This window comes from Mixophyes fleayi, chromosome 2 (genome assembly GCF_038048845.1).
Source record: "Mixophyes fleayi isolate aMixFle1 chromosome 2, aMixFle1.hap1, whole genome shotgun sequence".
In the NCBI taxonomy this organism is placed as follows: Eukaryota; Metazoa; Chordata; class Amphibia; order Anura; family Limnodynastidae; genus Mixophyes; species Mixophyes fleayi.
Window position 1 is genome coordinate 50,092,334 of NC_134403.1, and position 19,474 is coordinate 50,111,807.

The 19,474-nt window shown below is 40.6% G+C and overlaps 1 protein-coding gene across 1 annotated transcript in view; it reads right to left on the reverse strand.

Annotated features, from left to right (window-relative positions):
- Positions 1-19,462, reverse strand: part of SLC7A1 (solute carrier family 7 member 1) — a 43,661-nt gene extending 24,199 nt beyond the window's left edge. Inside the window, exon 1 of the mRNA XM_075197674.1 lies at positions 19,261-19,462. The gene's annotated coding sequence lies outside the window, so the exon portion shown is untranslated. The remainder of the gene's footprint in view (positions 1-19,260) is intronic.
- Positions 19,463-19,474: the final 12 nt, after the last annotated feature.

Here is a 19,474-nt window from a genome sequence, read left to right on the forward strand (position 1 = left end):
AGTGCAGATTTATTTTTCTCAGTTTACAAAGTAGACAGTGATCAAGGACAAAACTTGTGCAGATGACATAAGTTGTGGTTTATCAATTCTGTGAACCAATGTCAACTCTACACGTATTCCAGGGGGGACAGCAACATGTCCACATACAAAGTACACTACACTTCTTTGGAGCTGGGAGTTATCTGCCTGTGACCGAGAAACTGGATGCGCTCAGAGCATTTATAGGTATATAGAATCAAATGACGCATCAAACGCTGCCTGTGATCATTTTTGATATTGCCAACGTTCACAACATATATGGCTTGAAGCACTAGAGGAGCATTTTCCAGTAACTTTTGTGCTGTTTACATAAAAGTACAGAAAACACTTCTAAAGCACAATTTTAACATGTTAGTCTGTAGGAGCAGTACACACTTCTGTATTTCCCTCTGACTGAAAAACAAAAAAAAAACCCAAAATATTCTGCAGTCCAAGCCTTAAATGAATACCCCCCCCCCCCCCCCCCCCTCCACCCACCCAGGTTCAACAACCAGGTTCCAAGTTGGAACTGACAGCAGTTTATGTTAGAACGTCTGCAAGCTCACAGCAGAAGTCTTGGTGTTTGAAATATCAAAATACATTTTCTCTCTGATTATTTTTTAAAAAAAGAAAAAAAAAATATATATATATTTTTTTTTACTGGTTTTCCTGGTAGGCTATAATTGGTTAACATAAAAAGCCCTAAATCTGATTAATCAGTGAAACAGCCTCTGCGGGTGGCAGATCAGCCGAGATACCTCTCCATGCTGCTTCCCACCCCAGCGCACCTGTATTTAGTAAGGAGCATGAGGGAACATTACAATGTTAAATAGACATTCATTGTTCTACATTTATTTTATCCTCTATAGTGGAACCTTTCACTACCACGTCTACTCCCAGGTTGCCTCTTCCCTGTGGAGGAATAACACAGATTTGCCCAAAAAATAAATGCGAAACCATAATCCTAAATTGTGACAGTTAATATCAATATATGCACAGACTAAAACTACTCTTTAAAGTTGGGAGGAGACAATGTGGAAAGCCAAGATAACACAGGGACCATAAGCTCAGCTCTGCTCCTCCAACACTCAGGGATAGTCGCACATTCTTAAAGGCAACTTATTGTTGCTGGACACAACCCAGAACTATGACCTCCCGGCGGTTCTGGAGAGAACAATCTTCTCTCTACGCCCTAGACCTTGGAATGTTTCACTGGAGTGGATGATCAGTTTAGCCAGCCAAGTAACATATTTATCTATAAGACAAAGACATTTTCTCCATAAAAAAAAAAAAAAAAAAAAAAAGTAATTTCCCGGTGGTCCAAGTTATAACATTTTATTGTTTTCTAACCACTAGGTCAAGTAGCAAGTGTGGTGTATAGGAATGGGAATTAAAGCCAAAACCAAATATAAAAAATATATAACTAGTACAAAATTTTGTTTATAGATGAGAGCCTGGATAACTCCTAGGAGGTAGGTAAGAGACTAAAAAATGTAACCCTGGCGACAATTTGTGGGGTGTTAGTTCCTATATCTGTCTGTGATCTTTCCCGGCCTTTTAATTGGCTTAAGGTCTTTTAATTTTACCATTATTTAATTCACCCTGTGTAATATGGAGACGAGCGATATGCCTTACTCCTCCTCTGCCTCAGACCCCCTTGTTAAATGGTATCAACATATTACAGAAAGGTTTGCCCCCCACCCTAGTGACCCTGGAATTTTCTCTTTGCTTATCTTCGATTTGATTGCATCTCCTCAACCCTCCACTTCTGTTGATGTGTTATTTGATTAAATACTTTTGGTCAAGTTCTCATTTGTGTACCCTACAAATCTTTTATGGCATTTATTTTATCATTTACAAATCATTAGTATTGTTCATATTGTGTATACCCCATTGAGTAGCCCCATACCCCCCTTTTATTCTGTACCCTTCTATTCAACCTTGAGGAAAAAAAAATCTATTGATAATTCACTCTGTGTAGGGGAATAAAAAGTAAAGAAAATATATTAAGGTGAAGATGTTTCATGTTCATTTACAGGTTGGAAGTTAAACAATGCTTTATTGTCAAGTCTTCTGTGGGAATGTGCCTCTCTCGCCAATATCCAAGCTGTGAGAGATCATCATCATCATTGATTTTTATAGCGCCAGCAAATTCCGTAGCGCTTTACAATTGGGAAGCATTAGTAATCAAATTATACAGAGTCGTTACCAGTGCCTGTGTTAAGGACCATTGTCTAAACAGCCATACACCAAAACCATCCATGATTTACAGTAGCGCAGGTAGAACACTCAGTCTGTGTAGTACAGCTATTATACAACAATGTGTGATTTATAGAGACACAGAACTCCATAGCATCACACATACAAAACAGAAAGTTCATGATGCTGACAGAGGGATCAGAAATTTACCTTTAACTAGAATATTTATAATTCCTGTATGAGCATACACTGCATATTATACTGTAGGAACCAGTAAACAGTACAGCACTGTAAAGGAGGGATCTTAAGCACCTGTTACGCTCTGCCTGGCCATCTCTCCCACACACTGACAGCTGAAACATATTCTCAAACTTCCTTTTAAAAACAATACGACAGCATTTACCATAATATCCAAATTTCCTGAACAAATCTGCCACTACTGGCCTCAATCTGGTGGCCAGCAGTGTGTACAACACTGGGGGAGAAAAACAGGGACAAGCCACAAACATTTATGGACCTGAAAGCTAGGGAAACATCTGTACAGCAACGTCAGTGTTGCCATTAAAAACAGAAATAAGGTCAGTCTATGCATCGAGCTATACTACAGAATTATTTATATACTTTCCAGGGACAAACACAGGATTTGTAGAGGGGGGTTTTCACACCACACTGATAGGGGGCGTGACCAGCATGCATGGGGGCGTGATTATAATTTTAGACAGTCCTTGGCTGCTCTCCAACTCTTCCTATCCCCATAATATACATGGGCAATGCTGCGTGCACTACTGCTAGGTGCACGCAGCTCTCCCTTTTCAAGCAGTGCCATGTGAAGCAGGGGCAGGGTCCAGCCACCTCAATTATACAGTGCCCCAGGCTTGGAGGGGGGGGTTTCCAGGCACTAGGACCCCCCTCGGTTTGCCTATGCTCTCCTGCATTGACTACATTCGAATCTGTACTGAAGAGGGACTATATATACGGATATAGTATTCAAGAATTAAGTAAAACACAGACATATATAACATTAACTTGAGACAACAATACAGAAATTACTTTACAGACAAGGTTAGTTCAGTTCCAGAGTACTATTTATTCTTAGGATGAGGGGGGGGAGGGGGGGTTGGTTCATGTACAGAATTGAACCAACCACAGATGTTAACACCTGGAAGATGTTGTGATCAAATTGTCTAGTATGTGTAGTGACCCATGATTCAGAGGACACCATTATAGTGGGTAATGAGAGCAGCACATGATGTCACACACAGAAGGGAGACTAATCACAGATTAGCCTGCGTTGGCAGTCTTCTATAATTAATGCTGACAGTACAGGCTACATCCAAGAGAAGCTCACTTCATACCATGTAAACCGCTATGGAATCAACTGGTCATTACCAGCAAAAGATGTGTCAAGTCATTTAATGTCACATTCTTTAAGTCTAGTAACTAATGTTTTTACTACCACATATTTTACAATATATTGAAAATATTTTGGCAAGGTTTCTAAGGGAGCGCATATGATTACAGTAATTATTGTGCATTACATACATCAGAATAGAAATATATTTTTCAAAACTCTGCAGCACGTAAAAACATTCTCAGCAATTAGTCTCCAGTTATGTAGGAGCTATGAAATGTTGGGAGTTGCATGTTCAGCTCAGATAGTCAATTCTGTTTTCCTGCGTAGAAGGATTCTTCATAACTGGGGAACTTATTCACAGATCAGTAGGTAAATATAAATATACATCTATCGGAATGTTCAGGTCTTTATCCTGCATTCTATGATCAAAGGCAGGAGAGGAGAGGGGAAGACATCTGTACAATCCATTGTAATACCCTCTATGCCCTGCACTGTACAGTTTGTGAATATATCATTTGAAAGACATGTGAAAGGTTTTGGAAGTTGCAGGATGATAATTATAGCTTTGTCCATAAATCATTGCATCATTTTAAAACAAGTGTGTCCTTCTGTGAAGCAGCGTTGTGGCTGCACATAGTTAGATGATGCAACACACAGGAAGTTTTCCTCCTTGTGAAACAAGTCTGTTGAGCGAGCTATAACATCATTACACATAACACTGTGCACACAGTCCAGCAAGCATGAATACGGATATAGAGTGTACATTTATTATATGTTTTGGTATGTATATATTTGTGTAAAAACATTTAAGTGTTGACATTGTGAAAAAGCTGAGCTGGCCCCGATGAAGAGGAGAGAGAATAGGAGGTAAAAATAAAGAATTTTATAGTGTCCAACTAGTCTTCTCCATACATGACAACTTTTAAGATTTCTCCCCCGGGAGAAGTCACGTGACAAGGGGTAGGAGGGGGGCGTGGTGATAGTCGTTTCACCATAGCACCGCCCCCACTATAAAATGCTGAAATTCACTGCATTGAATATCGGGGGCGGGGCATAATGACCCACTTAAGCCCTGCTCCTCCATTCAATGCCGTGAATTTCTGCAAATGCGGGAGCTTTGCCTACTCTTTCAGGAAGTATGGTCTTATCTGACTATTTTACATTTGCTTTGTGTACCCTAAGGCACGAATGGAGCCTTAGGGACATATTACATGAACTTTACATGAATGGACATTGCGCAGAGTCTATGCAGCAGATAGTTGCATAAGAGTGTTGCACAAAATAATTTCTAAAAACAGTTAAAAATGAGACTTAAAGCAATACAGATAAATGTGATAGATGTTTGATGTACTCATGGTCTTTGCACCAGTTGTGCGACATTTGTAGCTATTATGAAGCGTGCATTAATGGAGCATGTATTCCTGTGGAAGACGCTTGCTTACGAGTCAAAAAATTAACTATCAAATGATGCAACACAAAGCAGTGGGTGTCGCCTGAAAGCAATTCATAATATACTACTTTTAGTAAAAAGTAGAAAAAAATTGCATGGTACCTTTACATCAAATTTTCCCCATTTAATTTGGATCCCCTTTGGGTGGAATTTTGCCTTATTACTCCGTTGAGATTTATAAATGTGCCCAATGTGGAGACTCTTCATTAAGCCCAGGGATCAATGACTCACGTTGCAAGTTCCGTGTGTTCTCCAATCACTGTAGGTTGGACAAACTGGATCTGCATATTTGGCTGAAGGCAGGAATGTGTCAGTTTTACAACCTAGCTGATGTGGTTTGAGGAAGAAGCTTGTCTGGAAAGAAGATTCAGTACAGAGTGAAGCAGGAGGAATCTGTGTATAGATTTAAAGCAAAGAGAAAAACAGAAAATGCAGAAAAATAAATAAACTACAGAATAAGTTCTTGAATGACTACTAAGTAATCCTAGTAGTCAGTGGCTCAGTGGTTAGCACTTCTGCCTCACAGCACTGGGGTCATCAGTTCAATTCCCGACCATGGCCTTATCTGTGGCATTTGTCTGTTCTCCCTGTGTTTGCGTGGGTTTCCTCCGGGTGCTCCGGTTTCCTACCACACTCCAAAAACATACTGGTAGGTTAATTGGCTACTATCAAAATTGACCCTAGTCTCTCTCTATGTCTGTGTATGTTAGGAAATTTAGACTGTAAGCTCCAATGGGGCAGGGACTGATGTGAGTGAGTTCTCTGTACAGCGCTGTGGAATCAGTGGTGCTATATAAATAAATGATGATCTGTTGCACTTCAGATAAAGGATCTTTGACTAGCAAATATGATTTAAGGAACAAAATTAAAAAAAAAAAACAAACATTTACAAGGGCTATTACCATCCTATTGTTTACCAGTAATAAAATAATTCAATGAATAGTATTGTACTTTGCTGTATTTTTCTTTTGTATTTTGGAATAAGCCCCTTCTGAAAATCCCCTCCAGCCACTTCCTCCTGCTGTTTCCGCTCTGAGGCTGACATGTACATACATCGGTGTCTGCACCTGAATTCTTGAAATACTGGCAGCAGCAAATGTAATTTTACATAGCAGTGAGAAGTGAATGTGTATGCGGTTAGTGAGTTGCTGAGTTAAAGAGACAGAGCAATAAAGATCTTCTCTCACTGCGTAAGTCTGACCAATTATTCAGGTTTTAAAACAAAATTACCTTTCTCTAGGTAAGATCAGGTACATTTTCAAAGACAGCACACACGCTTCAATTGCATTTTTGTGAAGAACGAGCAATCGCTTCATAGATGACAGCATTGGCTTAATAAACAGGCTTCAACAAACTTTCTTTTTCACACATGGCTTATTCGTTTGTTGACTAAAATATGACAATGCCAAGTCTCTTATGTCACACAAAATTAGATTTATCCAATCTCAGAGTCTTGTATATGATTGTTAATAATTCCTGATATGTAAGAACGCAGCTTTCAGACAGGGTGTACTTTCACATGACTGTACCAAGTCGTCCAACTCGTACCTTATTCATAATGAACGGACATCTGGATGTCACTGTCACTAGCTCAGTGTAGATGTCATTTCTATAGAATACACAAGCGCATGGATTCAGCAAATAAAGTGGGAAAGTTCTGTAGGTGTAGGAGATTATATTGTGAATGAGGACAAGACGGTCAGAACAAGAATAGAAAACTAACAAGATATTGAAAACATTCACTATTACATATATATGTCCTTTAAATAAAATCTGGACATTGGAGACAGCCCTGTGGGAAAGATACATGAATCCAGCAAGCAGCATGTGGGTATACAAGATTCTCTGCACAGTAAAGGGACATGTTTAATTTTAGACTTTATGGGTCCGATTCAATTCTGCCACGAATAACGCGGCGTTAGCAGTTTTACCGTTAATACGGTAAGACTGTGCATAATTGCCATGAACACTAACCTCAACGCTGGATTTTTACTCGCGGCTTCCTAAACCACGAAAAGAAATCCAGGTTAACATTACCGTATTAACGGTAATACTGTTAACGCCGCGTTATTCACGGCAGAATTGAATCGGCCCCGATTCAATTCAGGTGCGTTATGCTAGGAATAACGCGGCCTGCGCACTATTACCATTATTACGGTAATAGAACTCCGTATTACCGTTAGTGTAGTAATATTAATGCTGATTTTTGCTCGCAGCCGCAAACAAAAATCTGGGTTAAAATTACCGTATTAACGTTACTATTAGTGCCACGTTATTCCCAGAACAACAAGGCCGAATTGAACCAGACCCTAAGAAAACCGCTCATTTGTCCCCACACTATACAGTGGCAGAGTTACAAGCTTATAACGTGTGTGTAGCAGACAATCTACACTCACAGCTAGCGGGGCCCAGGGTGTGTCTGTAGAGAGCTCTAACCACCATTATCTAAGGAGGAAGACATGGGTTTGCCACCTGTCAGTCAGGCTACAGCTTAGGGTTTATAACGCTGCATTTCCTGTGGGTGGGGTGATTAATGCTGACTGATAACAGCGAGGGGAAAGATGTCACATTGGTGCTAGAGATTGTCAAGAAAAAAAGTTTTGTTGTTTTGCAAGCTCTCTGCTGAAGGGTCTGGTTCTTTAGAACACATTCTATAATTCTTCAGTGTAAACGGACTACACTAGAATTTGCATTTTTCCGGTGTTCTTAATGAGAACATGTCCAGCTATTCAATATTTTAAAATGAACACTAAATCAAAAATTAAATACTGACTGTTTTTTCATGTAGCACACAAATATCAACTTTACATTTTAGTGTACAAATAAGCTATCAAGTATTTGTGTGCTACATGAAAGAACTGACAGTATTTAACTTATGTGCACAACAGAATACTAATTTGCACCCCATGGTTTTGTCCAGGAGACTGAAATAATAAGTTTCTCAAGTTAAGATCCTTAATGAATCAGGCCCGAAGTCTCCCAGGCCATACTTAGGAAAGCCGGGGTGGAGAGTGGGACAGTATTAAAAAATAGTCAATCCTTCTCAGACGAACAGACTTCTGGGAAATGCCACTTACATGGTACACCAGGAATACGGCTTAATCTTTACTTAGTGCATTTAAACTACATTTTCCAGGTGCCTGTTGAATAGAAGTTGTTTAAGTGCCTATGTACAGAACACTTCATAGATTGTCGGTGTGCGCTGTGCATTGTTTTAACACTTGCTTGACCTACTAGACAAGCGTTCTGTTTGTAGTAAGCCAAAATCTCCAAGGTGAGTGCAAACAGATACCACATTTACAAAACCAAAGCACTAGAATCCTTATGAATCAGAGGTGGAACAAGCACACTCAACATAACTACAGGCAGAAATTAATTTAACATATAGGCAAGACAAAAATAAGCGATTGCTTACACTGGGAGTTAAAGGATAAAGCTACATAGGAAACTTCCATGTGTCATGTTATATCAGCTGCTGTTTATAACCGGAGATAATAAAAAGGTTATGTGAACAAAATGTTTATTCATAGATTAAATGAACATTGAATATTTTACAAAAAAATTTAATTCACTGCAGAGCAATTTGGTAAAACCAATTCATGAGCATTGCTCATGCAGTGTGGGGAGGTTTAATTCTGAGAATACAGGACAGGCAAAACTACGATATCTGCCAATGAGTGATTTTACCGTACAGGTATGACCTAGTGAGAACATGCATGGCATAAAAGCATTAACTTCCTTATAATCAGTATAAGAATGTTTGTAATGCTTTCACAGAAGGCTTGTCTGCACAGATCACCAAAACATTACAATTCACAACACATAACAGATATTACACCTCTATGCGTGCACCAACGAAGGGTTGTAGAATTAAAATATGGCATTGCTGTGCAGTTAGGTATGTTTGTCACAGAGGACAGGTCAGCATGACCCAGGGAAAGGGACAGGCATGGAAGAGAAACTTGTGATGTCTGAGCTGATCGACATGTACAAAATAAAACAGGCATGTATGAAGCAAAGGAAACAAGTACATCCATGGAAATAATATACAGTATGTTAAAGTCCCTTCTGCACTTAAAATGTCCATTTCCTTTGCACTGGATAAGTTACACATACACGGGCCTTAGAAAGTATTTACCCGCTTTGGCAAAAAAAAAAAAAAAAAACCTGAACAATTTTTCTTAATTATAAAAATAAACAAAAGGCAAAAAAAAAACCTAAGTGATAACGATCCCCTCCTTTGTTTTAATACTTGATAAAAGTACCTTTAGCCACAATTACAGCTGTGGGCAAGTCTCTGCCAGCTTTGCATATCTGGGCACCTCAAATTTCACCCATTGCTCTACAGAATATTGCTCAAGTTCCACCAGGTTTAATGGGGCCATAGATTTTCAATGGGATTGAGGTCTGGGCTTTGAATGGACCATTCCAGGCTGTAGTAGTTTGTTTTACTTTTTTTTTTTTAAATAAAAAAATAATAAAAATATATATATATAAGCCATTCCAATATGAATGTTGCTTTATGCTTTGGGTTACTGACCGGCTGGAATATAAATAATCTGCACGTCCTAGGTCTATAGCAGACTACAGCAGGTTTTCCCTCCAGATTTATCAATAGCTTGTCTGCAACCATTTTGTCCCTATATTGACAAATTTTCCAGTCCCTAAAACAGCAGTCACAAAACACTATGCTTCTGTCACCATGATTACCAGTAGGGAACGTGAACTTGGGATGAGGTGCAGTATTTAGCCAGCACCAAAGTTACAGTTTGGTTTCATAAAACCATAGACTTTTCCTCCACTTAGTATGTGGGTCTCCAATATGCTTTCAGGTACTAGACTAGATTTCATTTGTTTTCTTTAATAGTGTTTTTTTTCTTTCTTTTACTATTTTACTTAAAAATGCAAATTGGATAAGTGCCCAGGCTATTGCTATCTAATAGATTGTGAACGTCTCTTGGTGGCCTCTAACACGTGCTTTCCATGATTATTGATTTTTAATAATGTTTTCTCATCTTGTTCTTTGATCATGATGAAGCTTTTTATTGGAATTGCATTAACCATCTACTGGACTTCTCACAGAAAAGGTGCATTTAGAAAACCATTGATAAACATAGGGACAAACTTGTACAACACGTCTGTGCAGCTACACGCTTACAAATTGCTACAGGTTGGAAGTCCTCATCCCTCCATGACTCCAGGCGGTGATCTCTCAAGTGTGGTATATAGTGTCCATGGAGTACATCACAAGCCTTTTAAAGGATAAGGTTTTAAACTTTCACAAGACATGGGGTTCTTGGTACACATTTTATCACACGCCATTACCTGGTACTAGTTGAGCCACCTCCTCACATTTAAGTATTTTTCTCTTTTCTTCTTTCTCCCAAAGTATTGTCTCTTTTACCCCCTGGGGCGGTAGCGGTGCAGGTCATCCTGCCCTAGATGGACATACATCTGATCTTCCCTTACCACCTCCTTTCCCTTTGCTACATTTATACAGAAAAATCAAACATAGTACTTTTCCCAGCCTGGATTCCAGGATTAGATTCAGATCCAGGCATTACCTCTCAGACGCCAGTCTACTATATTTCACTATTGCAATAAGTTACTTTAGAACATGCTCCCTACTCATAGGCAAACCGAGATGGGGTTTCCTAGTGCCTGGAAACCCCCCTCCAAGCCTGGGGCACTGTATAATTGAGGTGGCTGGACCCAGCCCCCGCTTCACACGGCTCTGCTTGAAAAGGGAGAGCTGCGTTCACCTAACAGTAGTGCATGCAGCAATGCCCACGTATATTATGGGGATAGGAAGAGTTGTAGAACAGCCAAGCTCTGCCTAATATTATAGCCACGCGGTGTGAAACCCCCCCCTTACAAATCCTGCACTTGCCCCTGCTACCCTACGAATATATCTAGTAGCACATATATAGACTACTTTTTTAGCTATATAAATTATATGCGATAAGGTAATTTTTATTTAGAAGTCCAATATCTAATGGTAATTGTCTCTCACTATGGGGCATATTTAAGAAAGCACGGTAGTGCACAATCGTGCAGTTACCGTGGAAATCAGGTCTCGATGTGCCCTCCGCACATTTATTAAAGGTGCATCGCAGCAGATATCATGGACATCTGCTGCTTTGCACTCCTGATCGTTTTTTGCGAGCAGTCATCATTCAACAGAATGGTGACTGCTCTGGCCGCAATCTAACAAGTCCCGAGAAAAAAAAATTCCGGGAACTTGTCATGTTAATTATCAAAATTGAAAAAATCCAATGCTGTCTGCTCTGAAGAGCAGAGCTGGACAGCGCATGTGTGGAGGGATCACATGATCCCTCCCTGTCACTCACCGCGCTCTCTCTGCAACGATAGTTGCAGAGACTGAGCGGGGATCTTTGTGCGCATGTGCAGTTCTTGGAACTGCACATGCGCAATTGAAGGAAGAAGAGGAACGAAGATGACCAGGAGGAGATCCGGAGACAGCGCTCCCGAACAGGCGGGGCAAGTATGATTTTTTTCTATCACAGAAACAGCAGTTTTTCGGAACTGCTGTTTGTGATGCATTTTTCATAAATTTGAGAAATACATCAATCCTTCTCCATGCGATAAGGATTGATAAGTATTTCTCGTTTTTCCCGATAAAATGTGCCCCTTTATGTTCCTGTTGTTGTCGAAAATAAACAGATTTACAAAAAAAAAAAAAAAAAGGTGTATTTAGTTTGAAATCAACTGAAACACTATTTGTACACAATTAACCATGCAGCCTGAGGGAAATGAATTGCACCAAGGTTTATTAGGTGCATCTTAGCAAAAAGGATGAATAACTAAGTAATCAATTCTTGTATTTTCATTGTTATTATTTGCAATTCATTTGTGAAAAGATTTTTTACTTTGACAATGCAGCATAGCAGTTTTTAAAATTATTGGGCGATCTCCAGGATTTCAGTAAAAGCAGGTTAAACTTCAGGAAGGATATACGCACTATCCTGCAAAGAAGGTGCAAACAGCTTGTAATTACACCTTGCCTCATGTACCTGATGACACAATGACAGTGAATGGACAAGATGATGCCATTTGCTTACTGATACTTTATGACATGAATCGTATCATCACAGTATAATATATATTATATTTATTAGTTTGTATTATATAGTATTTTGTGACAAGAATCCCTAAATTGATTCCATAATGTAAGAAAGGACTAAATACTGTACATCTTAAATACAACACATATTCCATGAAACAAATCATAGTGCAACATTTACAAACATTAAACTGTCTCTACAACTGTGAACTCTGCCGACCGCCTTCTGTACTGTAACAAAACAAACTGTAGTAATTTCAGACACATAACTTCCTCTAGCAAAGCAATCAGCTTACATAGAACGGAAATATAATGGGTATTTTAGGAGGGGGAGGAGGAGTTGTAATAAGGAGCACAGCATAGTGCTGGATAGTAAGCACGGCTTTGTAACATGATTAATACACTGTACAGTGTTCACCTGTTTAATTGTTGGTAGTGTAGATTTGTCTACCCAACACCAAGATATAAAGGGATCATTTCTGCTGCTCAACACTGTTTCTTGGGAGCAATCTAAACCTGCCTGCCGCTAAAATCGGGTCTATTTTCCCACTGCATATGTATATACAAATGCACCTTCTTATGTAGATAATGGACATAGAAGAGAAGGATCTATACTGAAATAGCCCAGGCCATGTATAATTCAGTGAGCACATGTCACCCACACTAGAATAAAGCAGCCTGTCATCCCGGTGGGCGGGGCTTGGAGCCTCTCTCTACATATTGCATCATATCAGTGTACGGGCAGGAACCGGATTACCACAAAGATTTCACAAAGTAGACATGTGTAGATGCAGGTTATCCTTTATTATTCATAGTAAAAATTAAAAACAAAATACAGCCGGCAGACTCCAAGGGCACACTGCATCAATAAGCCTACAGCATGAGCAACTAACACACAACAAATAGAAAAAAATAATAAAAATTTTCGATAGAACAGTTGTGCCAGGAATGTACACAGAGGTCGATTCATCACACCCTGTGCACTCACCAGCTATGTGAGTCATTGTACCAGCCATGTGCTCCAGCACCGGGGCACTATCCTACCATAAATACAATGTATCCACTCAGATCCACCCCCGGAACACTATCCTACTATAAATACAATGTACCCACTCAGATCCACCCCCGGAACACTATCCTACTATAAATACAATGTATCCACTCAGATCCACCCCCGGAACACTATCCTACTATAAATACAATGTATCCACTCAGATCCACCCCCGGAACACTATCCTACTATAAATACAATGTATCCACTCAGATCCACCCCGGGGTACTAACCTACAGATACAATGTAGCCGCTCAGATCCAGCCCCCAGCATTGACCTGTCACTTGCCGAGACATTTACCAGACGGCATTAATGAGTAACACCGGTGCCGGCTGCATATGGAGAGGCGCTCAGGCGGGCGATACATTGTTGCAGTAGGTGATATAGTATTGCCTGGGAGGGGGGGTACTCACCACAGCAGATGCCGGAGCTGGGCTTTGTCTGGAATGGATGGAGTACCCCGGCTTCCTCGCTCTGCGCATTCTCTCCCGACCACACAAGGTCGCTGGTATAGTATCAGCAGCGTGCTGGGATGTAGCCGCCTCTGGCCCCTCCTTGTCAATATTACATCAGCTGCGCGCTCTCCTTGGAAAATTGGCTGCTAAAAGCAACAGAACGCATGTAAAGGAGCCAGGGGAAGAACGGATTAATGGGCAGGCACCCCTACCCTTTAGTTGGTATAGGTTTGGAGTAGGGGGTCTGGGTATTATTTAGTTTATAATTAAGGCAAAGGCCTGACTTTGTGACGTACGCTTAGGTACATCCGGGCCCTAGGGGTAAAAAAAAAAAAGTGAGTCACACACACTAATATACTGTAGCTGCACTCCTGGAAGCATTCTGCATTTCTGTAGCATTTAGTTGCTTTATTTGGGCCTCTTTGCTTTAAATGTGTGTAACTTATTAAGATGATATCCTTTGAGAACCCCCTTCCAGTTATATAGATATATTGCAGACATGGAAACTGGCAACTAATTTTTTTTTCACCTTCATCATCAATTATTTATATAGCGCCACTATATCCGCAGCGCTGTACAGAGAACTCACTCACATCAGTCCCTGCCCCATTGGGGCTTACAGTCTAAATGCCCCAACACACACACTAGAGTCAATTTGTTAGCAGCCAATTAACCTACCAGTATGTTTTTGGAGTGTGGGAGGAAACCGGAGCACCCGAGGAAAAAAAAAAGGCCATGATCGGGAATTTAACTCATGACCCCAGTGCTGTAAGGCAAAAGTGCTAACCACTTAAGCTAGGTACACACTACAGAAATTTCAACCAACTTTTTTATGCCGAACGATTTTACATGCGATCGATGGTCCGATCGCTCGGTCCATGGACTGCATACACACTAACCTTGTTCAGGACGATAAAAGGAAGAGCGGACGTCCCTTTAGCGACTTTCTACAGCCATGTTGTCGTGAGCAATGATTGCAATTTCGTACACACTGAAGCAACATTTGCGGGGCATGTAACGAGATACCAAAGACATTAGCATAAAGGGGCAGAGCTTTCGCTATAATTAACTCCCAAAACAGCATAAAAACAGAAGGCAACAATGTCTCTTCATTCATTCCTATTTGTAAACCTACAATGGCTACAGTAGTACAAGAACAAGCAACTGCACTTTCCCTGCTCGCTGTGGCAAGAAGACTGTTGGTACGGAACCAAAGAGAAAGAAGGAGAAAGTAGATCTTGTTGGAGCAAAGATTGGTTCAAGAGGAGAGACACGTTCTCATATGCCCCTGCTACAGGAGATACGGGACAACAACCCAGACGACTAAGAATTTTCTTTGTATGAATGATTCCACTTTTCAGGAACTGCTCCAACTAGTAACCCCTCTCATCCAGAGGGAGAACACCCAATTAAGGAGACCCATACCGCCAGAGCAAAGACTGGTGGCAACACTAAGATTTTTGGCAACAGGGAGAACACTTTCAGATCTTAAATACAGCAGATCTTTCTACTATAATTACAAAGGATTTTTTTAGCATTATTTTAATAGCCATAGTGGATTATGAACTATGAATTCCTATTTGTGGACATTGGAAAAAATGGAAGAGTCTCAGATGGAGGTGCATTGGAGCATACTACCTTCCATAACAAACTACAAAACAATGCCCTTAACCTTCCATCGCGGAATGGCACAAAATATGGACTAAACTTTGTGTTTGTGGCAGATGACGCCTGTAATGCGCGGTTACCGCACCACGTGCGACTGGGACAGACAAAAAATTTACATGCACACGCCCCCCAGGTCGGGGAAAGTATCAGAGGATTGTCGTGGATCGGTGGGAAGTTTATACACACTACACAATGGAAACGAGAATGGAACGAAAATATTAAACGGTACCACCAACCTAATGAGGTGATAATCGTCCATTTTGGCAGACTTTCGACCATCGTGTCACTACACACACTGACCCGACTTTTGAACGAGCGGTCGTATGTCGGCTGATTGAGTCGATTATTGGACGAAAACCGTGTAATGTGTACCCAGCTTTAGCCACCATGCTGCCCTTATAATAAGATCATTGCGATTGATTTAAAAAAAAAAAAAAAATAGTCACCACAAAATTTGGGAGCAGAGTATTGCAGCAATAGCATCATTGTAGGTTGGCTGTGCATACTATGAAATTAATGGCAAAATTAATTTAGAGCATATTTATATAGTTGAAATTGTATTTTATAGTGCACCTGACACTGTTTGATAAAACTGAGCGTTTAACAAACCGGGTGCTGCGGCAATCTCACATGGGTGCCATGGTCAGGGCCGGTGGTAGAAGAAAGGTGGGGGTATATTTGGTAATGATTTTGGCTTACGGGTGCCTTGAAAAAATGAAGACCCTAAGGGTGCCGTGAACTGAGAAAGTTTGGGATCCACTGCGCAAAAGTATTGTGCGTGCTCAGAATGTTAAATCTGCATGCCACAACAGCAAAACAGAAACGCAATGTGCTGGATGGAAAATTATATCTCAGGAGTATGGCACCATTCGGTTTACTTATTGCAGCATGAAAGGGAGTACTTAGTATATGTGCTATGATACACAACGATATATACCTTTAATGTGTACAGTGTGCTAAAATAAATACTGGAGGTAATCTATGAAGTGCACTGGAACAGCACTGCAAATCGGCTTGTTTTTGCTCTGGTGCACATAAGGGTTATGCAGGGCACACAAAGAAAGCAACAGGTGTGTGTTTTAAACTATATCCTGATCACACAGATCAATCATGGTGCAAACCACCTACACTTTCATGTGATTCTAGGAATAGCACATTGGTAAGTAGTTTTCCGGTAAGCCAAACCTCAAAGTCACATTCTCATGAGATACTTCACTCTATTAAACTGTAAATACAAAATACAGAGAGGTCTAGGGCATTAAACTAAGCATTTTCTAAATTTACATAACTTACAAAAAGAAAAATAAACATTAAAAAATAAAACTCAAATATGCCTCTGGATAAGATTTAAAAAATGAGAGGAAGGACCTGTCACAAAATCTATCAAGAAAGGCTAAAGGACCTCGATACGAATAGATTGAAGTAGAGAAGGGAGAGGGGGGTTAGATAGCTAGATAGGTTAGCTGGTTTGGTAGAGGCTAATAAGGTAGAAGAATTTAGACATGCTTGGGATGGACATAAGACTATCCTAAATTTGAAAAAAAACTTAGGGACCTATTTAACTGGCTCCTTATCTCCTGGAAATGGGGGATTAGAAGATGGCATTAGCCATTGAATCCTATGAGGAGAGCATTGTGGTAAAGGGATCTTCGGCTCCCTCACTGCATCTTACCTGGTCTCCCCTCCTGTTACTATTGCAATGTGGCCACTTTGCGATAGTGGCCATAGAGGAAATAGGAGACAGGTCTTCGCAGGAACAGCAGTTTTTCATGTCTGCTGTTCCAAAAGAAGAATGTTCATAAATCGTCACAATGCAAAGGTAAAAGTGACTCAAGCTAAGTGATCCTGTCACACAACAATGTTGGTCAGGGGGTGGTTGTCTTGTGTGAAATTGTGCAATGGATGGTAATAGGTTAATGTAGTGAGGTTAAGAGAGTGGTTGAGGAATATTATAAGCTTGTCTGAAGAGGTGGGTTTTCAGAGAACCCTTGAAAGTTTGTAGACCAGAGGAGAGTCTTATTGTGGGAGGAAGAGAATTCCATATAGTGGGTGCAGCCCGAAAAAAGTCCTGTAATTGGGAATGGGAGGATGTAATGAGGGTGGATGAGAGACACAGATCTTGTGCAGAACGGAGTTGCCGAGTTGGGAGATATTTTGAGACTAGAGGAGATTTATGTTGGTACAGCTTTGCTGATGGCCTTGTAGGTTAGTAAAAGTATTTTATATTGTATTCTGTAGAAAACAGGCAACCAGTGTAGAGACATCTTGTTTAAAAGATGGTGTTTGTTAAATATGCCCAAATAGGGTCAGAATTAAAAATAAAAATAGGCAGGCTCTGTTGCATTTTAAGAATTTCAGAGTTTTTCTCGTACCAGGCCATGGGGTTATTAAAGGAGTTAATGCTACTTTCTGTCTTAATTCGAGGTGCAATTTCTATTTTTAATAACGTGTAGTGAAAAGGGTGCAATTACAGTTATAAGGATTAACCCAGAACCTAGCTGTGATGAATAAAGGATCATAACTGCATTGTAAATACTGTATATCAAATAAATCAATTTAGTAAGCTAGAGGGTAATGTAAATGACTTTAAAGCAAAGCCTCCTCTCACAGGGTAAATGACCTAACTCAATGTGTACAATGCGAGGTCAGACATACTGTCCTGTGTTTATCTGCAGAGCCAAGGACTACAAGATAACATTGCCACCTTTAGGGGTAAATGGACAGCTTCTGAGATCTCATGGGGTGAGCTATGCCCTTTTACCACAGTGGTTTTTGGCACCTGAAGAGATTTTACAGAATCGAGCTAGCAGGGGGGTCTTACACCAGGAGACATGGGCTATGACCACATTATGGCTTGCTATATTTTATATAGGCAAATATAGTTCTATTTTCAAAATATCACTTTCATTCAATATAATTAGTGATCACCACATATTCATAAATAGCATGGTGAAGGGTAGCCCAAGCGTCAAATAAATCTGTCTTTCATGCAGGGAATGAGAGGAAATTAATATCAGCGCAACCAATACACTTGACTTATCTCAGTTTGGCATCTGTAGATTAGTTTTATTAATGATCAAATTTGGTCTGTGTGACACCCCCGAGAAAGACGAGGCTGAAGTTAGCTTCTTATTCGGCCAGCTTCTTATTCGTTTCTAATTCATGCTCCAGCTTCTTATTCAGAAAAGCTTATTTTTAAAGGATTAAATCAATTTGGATCACTGATTTCACATCAAACACTACAGGGGGTCCCTTATACAAAATGCATTATCATTTCGCCTCACCCAACAAGGTTATGGGCATGAAATCAGGGGGCAAAGTCACCATATTTTATCATTCTAAATAAGTAGCTGCAGTTTTTCAAGGGTTAAATGCCATTGGGCCAGCAATTTGACAGTGAGAATCAACACAGGGTGGTCAGTTACACATAAAACATCTGTCTTTTGCCTGGCCCAACGCTGTTTTGGGCATGCAATCAGGTGGCAAAGTGGGCACAGATAGCATTCTGAATGAGTAGCTGCAGTTTTTCAAGGGTTAAATGCTGTTGGGCCAGCAATTTGACATTGGGAATAAACACAGGGTGGTCAGTTACATATAAAACATCTGTCTATTGCCTGGCCCAACGCTGTTTTGGGCATACAATCAGGTGGCAAAGTGGGCACAGATAGCATTTTGAATAAGTAGCTGCAGTTTTTCAAGGGTTAAATGACGTTGGGCCAGCAATTTGACAGTGGGAATAAACACAGGGTGGTCAGTTACATATAAAGCATCTGTCTTTTGCCTGGCCCAACGCTGTTTTGGGCATGCAATCAGGTGGCAAAGTGGGCACAGATAGCATTTTTAACATTCTGAATGAAATGAACACCTAACTGAAGCACGGACCTAATGCCCGAAGGAAGTAGGGCCTTGTGCCCGGGTGAAGAGAGGCAGATAGAATGCAGGCGTGGGCCCGGGAGAGGTGGTCCCCACTGGGGTCTTACCTGGTCTAAGTCCCCTGCTCGCGACGTCTGCGTAGCTCCTCCCCTGCCCTATTAGCGTTGGCTGCCGGGACACACCGCTTTCCTCCTGCTCCACTGCCGTCTTCACCAGACAGCTTACCTCGGCGCTCTCCTTAATGATCAGCGCCAACCGAGGTCTTCTCCCCTTCAGCTCCGCCGAACACTGCACACGCGGCCGCGGTCGCGGGCGTCTTAT